The sequence below is a fragment of the Callospermophilus lateralis genome, chromosome 4 (assembly GCF_048772815.1).
Source record: "Callospermophilus lateralis isolate mCalLat2 chromosome 4, mCalLat2.hap1, whole genome shotgun sequence".
Taxonomy (NCBI): Eukaryota; Metazoa; Chordata; class Mammalia; order Rodentia; family Sciuridae; genus Callospermophilus; species Callospermophilus lateralis.
This window is the reverse complement of record NC_135308.1, coordinates 110,376,111-110,393,661: the sequence shown is the minus strand read 5'-3', so window position 1 is coordinate 110,393,661 and position 17,551 is coordinate 110,376,111. Positions and strand designations below refer to the sequence as shown.

Genomic DNA, 17,551 nt, shown 5'->3' with positions numbered 1-17,551 from the left:
GCTGTACAAATAAGATTTAAATACCTTAAAAAGCCCAGGTTTACCTCAGATGAAGTACTTAACTTTGTAAGTGAATCAGACAATTAGAAAATCATTTCAGTGCTTATTTTGTGTTATACAGTATTTGGGATTGCAGGTATGTATGTGAACAAAATGCATAAGATTTCTGCCCTCTAAGAGCTTACATTTTTGTCTGGGAAGATAGACAGTTTTCCAGTAAATAAATAAGATAGATAATGATTATGATAAATCCTATGAAGAAAATAGATGTGGTGTTGTGATATAGAGGAACAAAGGAGGAGCAGATTCTTCGAACTGAGGTAGTCAAGGAAGACTTCTTTGTAGTGACATATAACTGTTCATTGAAAGGTAGGCAGAAATCCCATTTCTTTGAATAAGCAGAGTATTTTGAGCATAGGCCACAACAAATACAAAGACCTATGGGGAGAATTTGGTTTGGTGTGTTCAAGAATAGGCCAAATTTTGTAGGGCTCTATAGTCTATTGCGTGAATGAGAGCCAGTTGAATGAGGATGCTTAATTATCTGATTTACATTTTTAAAAAATATTTATTTTTTAGTTGTAGTTGTACACAATATCTTTTATTTTTACGTGGTGCTGAGGATCGAACCCAGGTCCTCGCATGTGCTAGGCGAGTATTCTACCTCTGAGCCACAATCCCAGCCCAATTATCTGATTTACATTTAAAAAAGATAACTCATGTATTTCTGGGAGAATGCTTTGCAGGATGCCAAAGATAGAAGAAACCACTTATGTTCCTTATGAGGCTGTTGAATTTTATTAAAAAAACTGAAAGCTATTAGGGAGTTATGGAGGATAGAGGGCGGAAAGCAATTAAACTTCTTCCCCAAAGTGTTCCACTTTTAATTATGATAAAATTACAATGGGGTAAAAAAGCCATTATAGTACTAAATACTAGTGTGTGTTTTGAATTATGTTGCTTCTGGTTCTCTGAGTTGGAGAGTCACCTCTTGATATGGCATGATTCTCAGTGTGAGCCCATTGTGTCTGCTTAAAAATCACATGTGTTTTGGCATGACTTGAGGACTGGTGAGGAAAGGGAACTATTAATATCTTGGCTTAGGGGAGAACAAGGCATTTCATGGGAAAAAATTCACCATATGGGTAGTGTTTTATGACCAAGTTTAGTGGTGAAAAGTGGAAGGGCAGTGTCCTGGCTGTCCCTTTTCAACCTTAACCAACCACATGTCCTGATGTCATCTTAACCAACCTAACCAACCACATGTCCTGAAGTGCAGGAGGTATAAAGAATTGGAGAAGTGTTTTTCATGGGAATCTTTTTTTAAAAAAATATTTATTTTTTAGTTTTAGGTGGACCAGTATCTTTATTTTTTTAATGTGGTGCTGAGGATTGAACCCAGTGCCTCATGTTGGCAAGTGCTCTGCCACTGAGCCACAACCCCAACCTTCATGGAAATCTTCGTAAGGCATCAAGAGGGTAGAATTTAGTTGATGTTATATTTGTGAAATAGAGTTGTAAAACCAAGTAATGTGTTGGGGATTCTCCTTACTTTGGCATAAGAACACAGTAAGGCTCAGGTGTTTCAAGAGCTTGTGGGAATTCAGACTGGCTTGGGTACATTAAGGTTTCTAGTGGTGACACTCAGCATTCAAGGCTTCTCAGCATTCTAGGCTCCTGAAGTAGATTCAGCACCAACCACCCTTTAGGGTCTTGTAATAGCAATAATAATGAATCCTGCAAATGAGGTGAGGATATATTAAATTATGTGTTTGTTCTATCTCTAGCCTCACTTCTATTTCTCACCTACTAAGAGAGATTCTAGATCATCTTGCTGAGTTCTGGACTTGTATAAAAAATAATGGGTGGGCTGGGGATGTGGCTCAATTGGTAGCGCGCTCGCCTGGCATGCGTGCGGCCCGGGTTCAATCCTCAGCACCACATACAGACAAAGATGTTGTGTCCGCCAAATACTAAAAAATAAATATTAAAATTCTCTCTCTCTCTCCCAATCTCTCACTCTCTCTCACTCTTTAAAAAAAAAAAAAAATAAATAATGGGTAAAAAGCAGCTGAGGAATTCCAAGAAGACTGGGTTACTAATTTATGTTAGAAAGCAGGCCAAGAACTGCTTACAAGAAGAGGGAGATCAATAGAGGAGAAAGAGCCTATTGAACAGTTGTTTTTCTTTTTTTTTTTTAATTTTTAATTGTGAATTGAGGATTCAGGGCAGGTGTATATTTATGAGAAACACAAGTGAAAGGAATTGTGAAAGAAATATTAAGCAGTGCTGCTGTAGATTTCGAATTGAATGTATTTTCTTTGAGGGTACTCAGTATATTAAAATTTAAAATTGCTTTTAACTTTTTTTTTTTTTGAGGTTAGACTTGTTTCTTATATGTGATGCCATTCCAGCACTGGACTCATGGAGGCTGAACATTTATTCAGGTAATAATAAGTAACATTTAAGAGGACTTTCTATGTGCCAGGCAACAAATTAAGTACAGTACCTGCATTCTCATTTAATCCATATTTAACCCTGTGGGGTTGTAAGTATTATTATATCCATTTAATAGATGAAGAAATTGAAATTTAGGGAAGATATCAAAATTGAATTTGGCTTAGTTAAAAAATAAAGTCTTTGCAGTTGAAGTGAGAGATGCTGGTGATTTGGGTTAGATTATGTCATTTGTTCATTGGCCATAAATATCATGAATGTAAAGTGGTTTTAATAGACTGTACCACAATTTCCCACTAGTGAGTATACCATAGTTTTTGTTAGTCTTTAAAATAGTAGACAGAGCAGGTGCTGTTGTGAATACCTGTTAATCCCAGTGACTCAGGAGGCTGAGACAGGAGGATCGTAGGGTCGAGACCAGCCATAGCAACTTAGCAAGGCCCTAAACAACTTAGTGAGAAGCTGTCTCAAAATAAAAAATAAAAAGGGCTTGGGCTGGGGATGTGGCTCAGTGGTAAAGTACACCTGAGTTCAATCCCTAGTACCAAAACGAACAAATAAATACATAGATACATAAATAAAATAGTAGTCATATCTTTGTGGTCATATCTTTTAGGATTTGTTTGCTGCTGCTTGTTGTTTGTGGTTCTGGGAATTGAATCCAGATATGCACCACTGTGCCTGACTCAATTTTAAGATTTTTAACCTTGAAACTGTTCTAGAGCTGGGGGTATAGCTCAGTGGTAGAGCACATACTTAACATGTGAGAGACCCTGGATTCAATCCCTAGCAACAAAAAACAAAACAGAAAAACATAAATAAAGTAGATTATTTATATTATTTATTATTTGTATAGTAGATAAAAATTTTGAAAAAATTAAAGTATAAGTGAATATCTTTATGAGATAAATATAATTAGGGAATTCTTAAGAGATGATTAATGCAGATAGTAAAAGTCTCTTGATAATTTCTTGAGATGCTGTTAATAGGTTCTCTCATTTTTAAGGAACCTAATTGAACCCAGGGTGCTTTGCCACTGAGCCACATCCCTAACCCTTTTAAAAATTTTTTAATTTGAGGCAGGTTCTCACTAAGTTGCTTAGAGTCTTGCTAAATTGCTGAGGCTTGCTTTGAACTTGTTATCCTGCTGCTCAGTCTCCTGAGTCACTAGTATCACAGGCATGTGCTATCATGCCTGGTTATCTAATTAGGGTTTCTTATAGGAGCTTTTTTTTGTATATCTAAATGCTTATTTGTGGGGCTGGGGCTGTGGCTCAGTGGTAGAGCGCTCGCCTAGCAAGTACAAGGTGCAGTGTTCAATCCTCAGCACCACATAAAAATAAATAAATAAAGATATTGTGTCCAACTACAACTAAAAAATATTAAAAAATAAATGCTTATTTACAGATCATATTGTAGTACTTGTCAAGTGTAGAAGGGAGGGTTTCTAATAGTATCATATGAAGATTAGTCAAAAATGAAGATTGAGTACCTCTGAAATGATAATGTAGGTTAAGTGGGAGTATTTTTAAGTTTATAAAAATTCAAATTTATGTGCTACCTTGTGCATCCCTCCTAAGGTTATTTGCTTGGTAGAAGAGGGCAACTTTGCGTGATAGAGGAGGACCATTCTTAGGTCAAAGGTATATGAGTAGCTGGGCTTCCCTGCTAGAATCTTCAGACTCTGAAGGTGTAAGTCTTCCTACCTTGCTTTTTTAATGTGGTGATGAAAATCGAACCCAGTGTCTCAAACGTACGAGGCAAGTGCTTTGCCCCCTACCTTGCTTAAAACAAACAAACAAACGAACAATTTTTAGTTGTAGATGGACACAATATCTTTATTTTATTTACTTATTTTTATGTGGTGCTGAGGCTCAAACCCAGTGCCTCACATGTGCTAGGCAAGCACTCTACCAATGAGCTACAACCCTAGCCCCCTACCTTGCTTTCCTATTTCAATATTGTTGTGGCTCTTCAGGACCCTCTTGCAGTTTCCCATGAGTAGCTGTAACTATCTATGTTAAAAGAGAAAAAAGATTATGTCCAAATAGGGATGATAATTACACAATAGTTTATAACAGTATAATTTGATTAATATCAACTTAATTATAATAATACATAAAATCTTTTCTTCTTTTCTTTTTTGTAATTATCATCAAATAAATTACTTCTTTACATATTGTGTCATCAGACAAAAAAAGTGTAGCAATATTCTATGAACCTTTTACCCAGTATTTTTACTGGTAACACTGCATAACTATAGTATAATGTTAAAAGTAGGAGATTGACTTTGGTGGAAGCTAGAGTTTATTTGATCAGTTTTACATGCACTTTGTGTGTGTTTATGTAGTTCTATACAATTTCATTTTGCCCATTGTTGTTGACTACTATCCAATAATTTCGAACACTGTTTTTTTTTTTTTTTTTTGGCGGTGGGGTGGAGTATTGGGGTTTTAACCCAGAAGTACTTTACCACTGAACAATAGCTCCAGCCCTTTTCATTTAATTTAGTTTAATTTATTTTTCGTACTGGCAGTTGAACACTGGGGCACTTAACCACTGAGCCATATCCCCAGCCCTCTTTATTTTGCGACAGAGTCTCAGTTGCTTAGGGCCTTGCTAAGTTGCTGAGGCTGGCTTTGAACTTGTAGTGTTCCTGCCTTAGCCCCCGGAAGCCACTGGGATTACAGGTGTGCACCACTGGGATTACAGGTGTGTGCCACTGCACCTTGCTCTCATATTTTTAAAAGGGGGAGTGGAGGATAAATAGAGCTTAGGTCAAAAGATACTTAATGTCAAAAGATACTTCAGTGTCTGTTGAAGCCCACCTCCTCTTACAAGTTTACAGATAATCAGATGTGGGCTTAGAGGTAGAAACAGGTCAGCTACCATAGCACAAGATTATGGTGTGAAAAGATTTTAGTGACAGTTTATACATGATAATGTATACTTTCTTTTTGGATGTATTGGTAAATTCTGAGTATCATAAGCTTTTTCTCCCTATATTCTTTTTCTAAAAAAAATTGACCATATATATAAAAACCATAATTTCTACATTTAAAGGGAAGAATTGACCAGTTAAAGAAGGCTTTCTATTCTAAGTGCATCTAGCAAAGTAATTCTCCTTTGATCTTTGTTTGTTTTAGGGCTTACATCAAAGTTTGATGCTGAAGTATATACACTATGATTTCTTAAAGATTTATCTCTGTATTTCAAAGCTGTTCTAATTTATGTAAAAATCTTAATTTGGATATGGTATTGCTAGGACCATTAAAACATCTGAAGAAATATTTCTTTGGAATTGTTTTCTGCAATTAAGCCACGTTTCAGTAACAAGGAGACTTGGAGCTCTGGTAATCTTCTACTAGAGCTGTTTCTAATTGTGCCTGTCCCATCAATAAAGTTTTATTGATGTTTCTAGTCTCTGCTCAGTGGACCAGTGATGTAGCTTGGAATATCACTCAGCAATTTTTGAAAGTGTCTATCATGATAACTTGTGAGTGGGTTCTTTTCTTTTCTTTTTTCTTTTCTTTTTTTTTTTTTTTGAGTACCAGAATTGAACTCAGGGGCACTGAACCACTGAGCCAATCACCAGCCCTATTTCATATTTTATTTAGAGTCAGGGTCTCACTGAGTTGCTTAGCACCTCACTGTTGCTGAGACTGGCTTTGAAACCCTCCTGATCCTTCCATCTCAGCCTCCCGAGCCACTGGGATTATAGGCGTTGCACTGGGCTTTTTCTGTCAATTTCTATCCTTTTGGTCATTTTCTTTTTTTATTTTTATTTAATTAATTAATTTACTTATTATTAGTTGTTCAAAACATTACAAAGCTCTTGACATATCATATTTCATACATTTGATTCAAGCAGATTATGAACTCCCATTTTTACCCCATATAAATATTGCAGATTCACATCAGTTACACATCCACTTTTTTACATACTGCCATACTAGTGTCTGTTGTATTCTGCTGCCCTTCCTGTCCTCTGCTATCCCCCCTCCCCTCCCCTCCCCTCCCCTCCCATCTTCTCTCTCTACCCCATCTACTGTAATTCATTTCTCTCTCTTGTTTTTTTTTCCCCCCTTTCCCCTCACTTCCTCTTATATGTAATTTTGTATAACAATGAGGGTCTCCTTCCTTTACCAGCAATTTCCCTTCTCTCTCTCTTTCCCTCCCTCTCTCGTCCCTGTTTAATGGTGATCTTCTTCTCATGCTCTTCCTCCCTATTCTGTTCTTAGTTGCTCTCCTTATATAAAAAATGACATTTGGCATTTGTTTTTTAGGGATTGGCTAGCTTCACTTAGCATAATCTGTTCTAGTACCATCCATTTCCCTGCAAATTCCATGATTTTTTTATTTTTTAGTGCAGAGTAATACTCCATCCTGTATAAATGCCACATTTTTTTTTTTTATCCTTTCATCTATTGAAGGGCATCTAGGTTGGTTCCACAGTCTAGCTATTGTGAATTGTGCTGCTATGAACATTCTTACTTGTTTGCATTTCTTCTGGAGGGCAAAGGAAATGAATCTGAAACCATTCTGTTATTTATGAGTGATTTTAAAAAATCATGAAAAAAATTCGCAAAACTTGGTTAAAGTGAGATTTTGAGTTAATGTTGATTTTATATTTCCATTCTGTTTCTCCCTGCCATCTCTAGTGGTAGGTTGGATTTTTGCTGTGTTTTACTTTTCATTAAAGCCCTGACCTACTTTTTCCTCTCTTTAATTTGTAGCTAGTGTTGTTTTACGTTTCATTTTAATTTCTCATTTCTATGACTTTTTCCCCCCTCCATATGGAAGCTTTTCTTCCTCTCTATCCCTTAAATAGTATTATGTCCTGAGGCCTCTGCTTTTCTTTCAACCTTTTGTTGTTGTTGTTGTCCTGCCACTTTTCTCACTGTGAGTTCCCCTTTTATGGTTGCAATTGAAATTTAAGATTTCAGCTACTCCCAGAGTTTAGTGGTTTAGATTTCTAGTCCCACCTATATAACTGCCTTTTGGATACTTAGATTTTGTCAGCCCATGGTTATATCATATTTATTATGTATTAAAAAGAACTTTATTTTTTCTTTCCTTCCTTCCAGTCCTCTATTCTCTCTTAACTCCTCCTCCACCTCTCCTTATTTTTTCTTTTTTGTTACTGAGTATTGAACCCAGGAGGATTCAGCCTCTGAGCTACATCCTAGCCTTTTTATATTTTTAAATTTTGACCCAGGGGCTTACTAAGTTGTGTAGGCTGCTCTTAAACTTGGAATTTTCTTGCCTCAGCCTCCTAAATAGCTGGAATTACTGGCATGCACCACCATGCCTAGTTTATCCTCCTTTTTCAAACTGGTTTCTTCTTTAATATATTCTGTCTCACTGAATGGAAATATCATCCACCATTCATCTAAGACTTTTTAGATATCAAAGCTTTTACATTCTTTTTTTTTTTTTTTTTTTGGTACTGGGTATTGAACTCAGGGGCACTTAACCACTGAGCAACATCCCCAGCCTGTTTTGTATTTTATTTACAGACAGGGTCTCACTAAGTTGCTTAAGGCCTTGCTAAGTTGCTGAAGCTGGCTTTGAATTTGCAATCCTGTTGTCTCAGCCTCCTGAGCTGCTGGGATTACAGGCATGTGCCACTGCACCTGGCTAAAGCTTTTATACTCAAAAATGATTGAGGTCTCCAAGGAGCTTTTTTTTTTTTTTAAATAAGTTCCACATTGCAGTGTGGTTCTTTCTTTTTTTTTTTTTAAAGAGAGAGAGAATTTTTTTAAAAAATTTTAATATTTATTTTTTTTTTTTTTTTAGTTTTCGGCGGACACAACATCTTTGTTTGTATGTAGTGCTGAGGATCGAACCCGGGCCACACGCATGCCAGGCGAGCTTGAGCCACATCCCCAGCCCCGCCAAGGAGCTTTTATGTAGGTTATACTTATAAGCATTAATTAATGTATTAGAAATTGAAACTGAGAAATTTAAAAACATTTATTAATTAATTAGAAAAAATGATAGTAAGCATGTGCAAGGTCCTGGGTTTGATCTCCAGCACTGCAACAACAACAACAAATAAAGAAAATAAACCCATTACATGTTAACATAAAAGCAAATTTTTATGAAAAGTAATTTTTCCCAAAAATAGCAACAATTTTTTTGTAGCTTTTACTTGGTTTATGATTAGTTCCCCGCCGCCCCCCCCCCCCAAGTGTTGAGGATGGAACTCAGAGTCTCTGGTAAGCTAGGCAAGTGTTCTGCCAACAAATCTTTTTAATGATGGGGTTAATAGAATATTGTTGGATTCTCAGATCTTCCTTTCATTAGAGTTAGTTGAAATGTTATATAGCTTCCGGAAAACTCTACCATATACCTAGTATGACAGTGAGAAGGACAAAGAAGGTCTTAATGTGAAAATGCTGCCCCCCATTCCATGTTGCCAGTTTGGTCTCTTAGCTCCTGGTCTCAAATGATCCTCTACTTCAGCCTTTGGAGTAGTAGTAGACATGTTCCACTGCTCTTGGCTATAAAAATGTTTTTGATGGCACCAAAACAGGCTAGTACACCAATGGTACAGAATAGAAGACACAGAGACTAACCCACAAAATTACAACTACCTTATATTAGACAAAGGTGCCAAAACCATGCACTGGATAAAGGATAGCATCTTCAACAAATGGTGCTGGGAAAACTGGAAATCCATATGCAACAAATGAAATTGAATCCCTATCTCTCACCATGCACAAAAGTTAACTCAAAATGGATCAAGGATCTAGGGATTAAACCAGAGACTCTGCATCTAATAGAAGAAAAAGTAGGCCCTAATCTCCATCACGTGGGGCTGAGCCACAACTTCCTTAATAAAATGCTTATAGCACAAGAATTAAAACCAAGAATCAACACATGGGACAGATTCAAACTAAAAAGTTTTTTCTCAGCAAAAGAAATAATAGGTGAATAGGGAGCCTACATCCTGGGAACAAATTTTTACCCCTCACACATCAGATAGAGCGTTAATCTCTAGGGTATATAAAGAGCTGAACAAGACAAGCACCAAAAAAACAAATAATCCAATCAATAAATGGGCTGAGGACCTGAACAGACACTTCTCAGAAGAGGGTATACAATCAATCAACAAATATACGAAAAAATGCTTATCGTCTCTGGCAGTCAGAGAAATGCAAATTAAAACTACTCTAAGATACCACCTCACACCAGTAAGAGTGGCAGCCATTATGAAGACAAACAACAAGAAGTGCTGTACTGATCACTCCTATATTGAACAAAATATTCTCTCAACAAAAACCATTGAGCCAGGCTGTGGTTGTGGCTCAGTGGTAGATAACTTGCCTAGCAAGTGTGAGGCCCTGGGTTCGATCCTCAGCATCACATAAAAATAAATAAATAAAATAAAGATATTGTGTCCATCTACAACTAAAAAAATAAAAAAATAAATTGAGCCTGGAATACTCAGAATTTAACTTACTAACAATAGCAGGTTTTTAGATTTGTAGAAATTCATTTACAGGGGCTGAGGTTATAGCTCAGTGGTGGAGTGCTTGCCTAGCATGCACTGATAAACTACCAGGGTCATCTTATAAAGTACCAGGATCTAAAATGCCCATCATTTTAAAAAGGATGGGATGCAATTGGTTGTACACAGTGGATGTAATCAGAAGTTTAATGCTTCTTTCTTAGAGAAATGCTTTTAAAGCACAGAGGTCATTTGAATTTTTGATATTTGGTATTATTTTCCTTCCACCTGGAAGATTGTTTTAGGATCTCTCAAAGTACAGGTCTGTGGTTATTAATTGTGTTATCTTTATATCCATCAACTTCAGTTTTGAGTTTTTAATGTTTTCCTTTTTTTTTCTTTATTTGCACCTCTTTTACAACATGTCCTTAGGGCCAGGATGTAGCTCAGTGGCAGGACGCTTGCCTCCCATGCACAAGGCCTTGGGTTCCAAACCCAGAGTCAAAAAACAAGCAAGCAAACAAAATGTTGATTTGTTGTCTTGGATCTACCTTGTTTCTGACAAGAAGATGCTAGTTGTACCGTGTCTGTTAAGTGTCATTTTTTTCCGTGGGTTCTTTCTAAGATATTTTCTTTGTCACTGTTTTTCAGCAATTTGATTAAATTTTTTCTTGATTCTGCTGTTAAACTCTTGTGACCATGTTGAACTCTGATGAATTCTAATGATTTGTTCATTCTATTGGGTTTTCTTGGATGATATTTATATTGTTTGCAAATAATGATAGTTTTATCTCTTCCCTTTAAAAAAAAAAAAAATGTTTTTGACCTTGCAGGTGCCATAGAAAAGTTGTTGGGGATTCCCAGGTGTTCCATTGCCACACTTTATGACTATTTTTCTATCTGGTTCCCCAGGTCCCTCCTTCTTAGATATCTTCCCCCAGATAGATATCAAAGACATCTCATATGTTACTAAATCTTAAAGATTCTACTTCCTTAGTGTCTCTCTGCCCCAGTACTGGGGATTGAACCTGGAGTGCTTTGTCACTAAGCTACACTCTCAGCCCCCCACACCCCTTATTAAATTTTTAGTTGTACATGGACAAAAAAACATCTATCTATCTATCAATCAATCAATCTATCTATCTATCTATTTATTTATTTATATGAGGTTTACTGAGACTCGAACCCAGTGCATCACATATGCTAGGCACTGAGCCACAATCCCAGCTAATCAGCCCTTTTTAAAAAAAAAAAAAATTTGAGACAGGTTCTCACTGAGTTGCTGAGGCTGGCCTTGAATTTGCAGTCCTCCTGCCCTCTGCCTCTCTAGTTGCTGTGATTATTGATGTGTATTACCACCTCCTTAATATCTCTTGAGGCACAGTTTCCTCATTCCAAAAGAAGTCCTATTGTTTTCGAATTGCTGGAGATTGAACCCAGCACCCATCGCATATGCTAGGCAAGCTCTCTCTACCACTGAATTACATTCTCATATTCCAGTGGTCAATTATGCTAGGCATGTGCTGTACCTTTGAGCTATATCCCCAGCCCCCAAAGAAGTACTCTTGTTATTTCATTTTATAGATGAGGAAATTGAGGTTGAGAGAGATTAACTTTCCTCAGGTCATCTAACTGGTAAATATGAAAGCTAGGTCTCCACTTCTCCATTTGCCTAAAAATTATTTATCCTTGAGGATCAGGTTTGTTATCCATTCTGGAAGCCTTTCCTGGGGTCTGACTTGGATGCCCTCTTCCTTCATTGCCATTTACCCTGTGAGCAGCTCTAGTTAGCACTTACATTATAATTTATTTGCCTATCAGAAAACTTCATTTCTTTGGCACAGGAATATTACATCCCAGAATATGGGTCTCTTAAAAAAAAGTGCATATTGAGGTCCTCAAAATGTAATGTCCTCCTGGGCCTCCTGATTTTGTTCATTCTAAGCAAACAAAATCCTTAGTTTAGGAGGTTCTATAAAACATCATTATATTATTAAATCTTCTAAGTTATTAAAATAGTGACCCTGATCCTCTTAATTAGTTTAGTGAAGAGTAAACCAAAAATAATAGTTAATTATTTATTTAAATACTTCTCAGGTGTCTAAGGACTATGCCTTTATATTAACTCATTTAATCTGTACATCCCCAAGAGATAGTTACTGTTACCTTTGTTTTATAAGTAAGGGAAACTGAGGCACTAACAGGTTAATAACTGGTCTCAAAATTACACAGCATATAGGTGGCATACTTACAAATCAAATCTCCTGATAATTACATAGAATCTTCTTTACCCAAGATCCCATAGTTAAATTCTTGTTGGGATTAAATAAGAATTAGAGGTAAAATTACATGGCACAACTCTGGTGTGTTGATTTTTTAGACAAAAGATGATTTAAGATAGGTTTTTTTTTTTTTTTTTTTTTAATGTGGTTCTTTTTTTTTTTTTTTCCATAGTGGAGCTTAAACCCAGGGGTTCTCAACACTGAGCTACATCTCCAACTTCATTTTTTCTTTTGAGGAGTCTTGCTAAGTTAAGTTGCCCAGGCTGTCATCAAACTTTCAGTCCTCCTGCCTCAGCCTCTGGAGTTGCTAGGATTTACAGGTGTGCTCCACCATACCTGGCCATGTGTTTTCTTTTTAAAACATCTTTTGGTTATGAATGAAAGCAGATTTCACATTATTTCCTATTATAAAATCATTATCACAGTTCTGAGCTTTCTTCCAAATTAATTCCTACTTTTACAGTGAATAACACCAAGAAAAAGCTTCACAATTTTGTTGTGACTTATGAGTTTGATATAATTTTTATTTTCCCAGTAAGTTACATTGTTAATTCTAGAACTCTGTTTCTTTTAGTAGAGAAATACATCTGAATTCTGTCTTTTGGTGGAATTTATCTGTTCGTTCCTTCTTTGTGCCAAATTCCCCAGTTCCTTAAGCATTGTAGTGGATGTTTGATTTTGAGAATGCTAATTAGCTTCTGTAATTGCACACCTTGAGGCATTTATAGACATTTGCAGCTTTGTATTTTTGGTCTAGAATAGGATGTGTTAGAGCTTGTTGGCTTTTGTGCCCCCCACCCTTTTTCCCTCAAAGAAAGCTTTGGATTCTGTTCAGGAATGAATCCATGTAGGTCTGATCATGGAATTTAGGGCTCTTGGGATTTTATTTTGCTGGTGTCCAGGAATATCATACTTGTCTTGCTAATAGCATTTTGAGATCACCAAGAGTTTTTCTTTAAGATGAAGCCTTTTGTTGTAGACAAGTTTCAGGATCACACCAGTATGGGCGATGCATTCTTACAATAAATAATAAGTCTTTGAGTAAATACCCTGGTTAGTTTTGAGATTTGCATAACAGAGAAGCACATCTGCAACATATTCCCCTTGTTGACATACTTTAATCTCAGTTATGTCTTGCAGAATATATTGCTGGGGTATCTTTAACCAGCTGCCTTTCTATATATGTCTTATGTATAGATATATAATGTATCATTTAAATCTATTTCAGAATATATTTGATTCTGAGTCATGTATTTCTGCTTTAATATTATAACCTTTGGTTTGTAAATGAGTTTTTATCAGAGATATGAATGAATTAAGGACATCTGAAAACCATAATATGTTTTTATGAGTGTGATGGATCTAGGAATAGTTTGTAGACTTGTTTTGAGTTCTTAGGAATTAATAGAATGAACCAATAGGAGTTGGGGATAAAAGCGTGAGAAAAAGAAGGAAAGGTGCCTTTTTTCTCCTCTGTTATTTTGAACTCTTTATATTACATCCCATCATATTTGGAGCTTACTAAAACCAGAGCTTCAATATAATTTGATTAATTATATTATCCTAGTAACCTTCTCTGTTGGGATTGTATATGGGAAATTACCAAGTAGTATTAGTATTCCTTTGTAGTCAGTTGAAGAAAAGAAGTTGAAAAGAACAGAAATGTCTTTATATTGAAGGCATACTCTAATGCTTTAATTTCATTTTTAAGGAAACTGTCCTGAAACTTGAAAAAGCAGCTAGGTAAAGTGACATGTGTAAGTAATTTACTTTCTGGTTATGCCAAACTTGCTTACAAATTATATGTATTTACTTATATATTGATGTTGGGATATCAGATAACCAATCCATATCTGTTTTTTCATGGCTAATTATTTTAAATATATGTGCAGAAGTAGAATTACTGGATTGGAGTGTGCATTTTAGTGGAAGGAATGATTTTAAGCACAATAATACCACCAAACTTCCATGGAATCAAGGAAGGAAAACCTTAAAACAAGCCCCTTAAATATTTGTATCTTCATTATAGTTTCTCTGAAATTTGTTCTATTTTTTTGCATTTTTGTGTCCCCTTTATGCCCATATTAGAGATCAGAGTGTTGGTAGGATATATAATAATAGATTTAGTATGTTATAGATTTGCTGTGGATTAGGCAACCCTGAAAAATAATTTTGAAAATTATTTAATCACATTAAAATCCTGTGAAAGAGGGGCTGGGATTGTGGCTCAGTGGTAGAATGTTCACCTTGTATGTGTGAGGCACTGGGTTTGATCCTTAGCACCACACAAAAATAAAGTAAATTGTGTTCACCTACACAACTAAGAAAAATATTTAAAAAATCTTGTGAAAGAGATTTTAGCTCGCTTATTTTATATCTCAATAATATGGGGAAGAGTACTGATCTAGCATGTGTAAGGTCTTGGGGTTTGGTTCTCTGGCACTGAAAAGGAAAAAGAAAAAAAAAGTGTGACTTGGGGTTTTGAATTCAGTGGTAGAGCGCTTGCCTAGCATGTTTGAGGCACTGGGTTTGATCCTCAGCACCACATAAAAATAAATAAAATAAAGGTATTGTGTCTATCTACAAATAAAAATGTTAAAAAAAAAAGAAATGGTTACTTATCTGTGATTATAGAGCTGGTATGTGATAGGACTTGGTAGACATGGTTTTAATAATTTATGTTTAAATCCCATGACAGAGTATGAATGGAAGGACCACATTTCAGTCAAGATTTTGGGGGTGGGAGGTTTAACTGAGAATTTAAGCCAGGGATAATTTACCACTGAGTCACACCCTCATCCTTTTTATTTATTTTGGGCCAGGTCTCACTAAGTTGTTTAGGGCCATGCTAAGTTGCTGAGGCTAACTTTGATCTTATAATTTTCCTGTCTCAGCCTCCTGAGTTCCAATCAAGATTTTAAAAATTGTTAGAAAAAAAAGTTTTCCCTCCTACCTTGATAAATATAAAGGTCAGGTTGGAATTAGAGTTCTTAGAATCTTCAGAGTTCTGAGAAAGAATGCAATAGTGCAGAGATATCCTACAAGTCTCATCTTTATCTACAACCTTCTCATCATTTGTTCCTTACCTGCCATTCAGACCATGAAATGAGTACAAGAGTGGTATGGTTAATAGGAGGACAGAATTTTCAAAGATACCTACTGAAAACCTTGAAGAGGGTTTCTGGGGCTGCTTGGTGGGTGATTATTGAGCCTAGTTAGGAGTAGTAGACTCAGGGGTTTCAGATAGGTATAACCCCTTGGTCTCATGGATAGCTTGCCCAGAGGGGATGGGCAGATCAGAAGAGGATCATAGTATTTCTGTCTACATGGTCAGGAAAGGGCCTCTTTACTAAGATCAAGAGTACTGGTTCCAGGACTCAAATGAGTTATATTTAACTAAATACTGTGTCTTGTCAATAGTAAGAAAGCCTAGATTTACAGAATTTACCTGTATGGTGCGTACAGCAGAGATAACAGTTGATCTGACCATGTTTAGTTATACTCACAGTACTCTAAATGAACCATGTTTTAAATGAACTAGACTGTTTCTCCTTTGAAAATACCATTTAGGGGTGGGGTTATAGCTCAGTGATAGAGCACTTGCCTAGCATGTGTGAGACACTGAGTTTGATTCTCAGCACCACATTTAAATAAATAAAATATATCCATCGACAACTTAAAAAAAAAAAAAAACTTCATTCCAAGTGCAGCTAGTCTTTGTGTAGTTTAAGTTTAATGGAACAGTTAGGAGACAAAGCCAATTTATCTTGTTAAGATAGGTGAAGCAGGAGCATATGGTCTGTTTATATATTATATTGGCTTGTATTTTGTACTGAATGAGAATTTCTTTGGTAATGTTTGTTTTGCTTAGTTTGGATAAACTAATATATAAAAACCAAATTATATTTTCTTTTGTATTCTAAGTCATACTTTTATAGGTAGATTAGTCATCATTAAAGTTTCCTGAAATGGTCTTTAAAGTTTTAGTTGTCTGAAATTGATTTCAAGCTTTTGGAGAGTACTTTTGTTTGTTTTAAATTTTTGTGAAACCAGGGGTGCTTTACCACAGAGCTACCCAAGCCCCATAACCCCTTTTTTAAAACAGGGTTTGCTAAGTTGCCCACACTGTCCTTGAATTTGTAATCTTCTTGCCTTAGCCTCCCAAGTTGGTGGGTTTATAGGCATGTGCTCCCCTTTCCAGAGTGGGAGAGTGGTGTGTATTTTGATGGCTGTGAGGAAATCAAAGTGTAGAATGTTATTTGTTTATCATTTATATATTTCTGGGTTGTGGTCATTCTGGTGGTTCTCAAGACATCAGTCTTAAGATTGATTATCCAGTCACCCTGTTCATAAAGCATTGGGTCAATTGAAACCTGTATAATTCATTGAGCCCAGAATTTGGACTATCCTCATCTAATTACAAATTCATCAGTCTCTTAGAGTTGGAGTTTAATTTAAATCTGGAAGACAATAATCATAGCTTCTGTTCAGTTTTCAAACTACCTTTTTATTGATGAAAAAGAATCTTGTGTTCATATGTGTTGTATGTTAGGGTCTATTAAAGATAGAAAGATGAATAGAAAAATGGCAAGTGTTGTGTACCTTCAGTACAATAAGCATAATTAGTGAGTAAAAGCTTAGATTTGTGTTAAACCTAAAACTTGGTGGTATGGAAAGTAGAATTATAACCCTCTTCTGATTTTTTTAAAGATTTTTCCTACCAAGTGGGATAGTACATGCCTGTAATCTCAGCTACTTGGGAGGTTGAGGCAGAAGAATCTTAGGTTTGAAGTTAGCCTGGGCAACTTAGTGAGACCCTGTTTCAAACCAAAAAATTAAAAAGGGGTAGGGATGTAGCTCAGTTGTAGAGTGCCCCTGTATTGTATCCCCAGTACCACAAAAACAAAAACAAAAAAAATATGGTGTTCCCTATGTTTGAGTTTTATTTAATAACTACTGTTGCCAAGTAGTACTATTATTTATTAGCTCTCATTATCAGATTTGTCATGTTTCTGAAAACTATTTGATTATTGAAAAAGTATATTAGATTTTGGCATTTGAGTTCACTTTCAGCAGCTTCCATTATTGCAAAGGGCTTAGGAATTTGTTCACAGAAAATCATTTTCTCTGTGACTCTTGATTTCCCCCACCTAGACTCTCTAGCTTGTGGTCTATTTTTAAACCCTGCTGCTGTGTTCTGTACTGCGGCAGTTCTTTTCTTGAATTATTTATCATTGTTTGGAGCTGAATGGAGCAGTATGTTTTTTTCAGTGCTGCTCATTAGAACCCACATGTCTGTCTTCAGCTTGGTTGACAGATTTGGTTCATGTTAAATCCCACTGGCCCATCCTGGGAA

General features: G+C 36.0%; 1 protein-coding gene across 15 annotated transcripts in view; it reads left to right on the top strand.

Moving 5' to 3' along the window:
- The window catches only part of R3hdm2 (R3H domain containing 2), a 150,329-nt gene that overhangs the window by 33,815 nt on the left and 98,963 nt on the right, over positions 1-17,551 (top strand). For 10 of the 15 annotated variants that reach the window (XM_076854755.1, XM_076854753.1, XM_076854752.1 and 7 more), the window contains exon 3: positions 2,385-2,447. The exons of 1 other annotated variant lie outside the window; for it this stretch is intronic. The gene's annotated coding sequence lies outside the window, so the exon portion shown is untranslated. Of the gene's footprint in view, positions 1-2,379; positions 2,448-8,256; positions 8,370-13,933; positions 13,953-17,551 lie in introns of those variants that run through there. 4 more of the 15 variants (XM_076854749.1, XM_076854760.1, XM_076854745.1 and 1 more) reach the window with 3 other exon arrangements.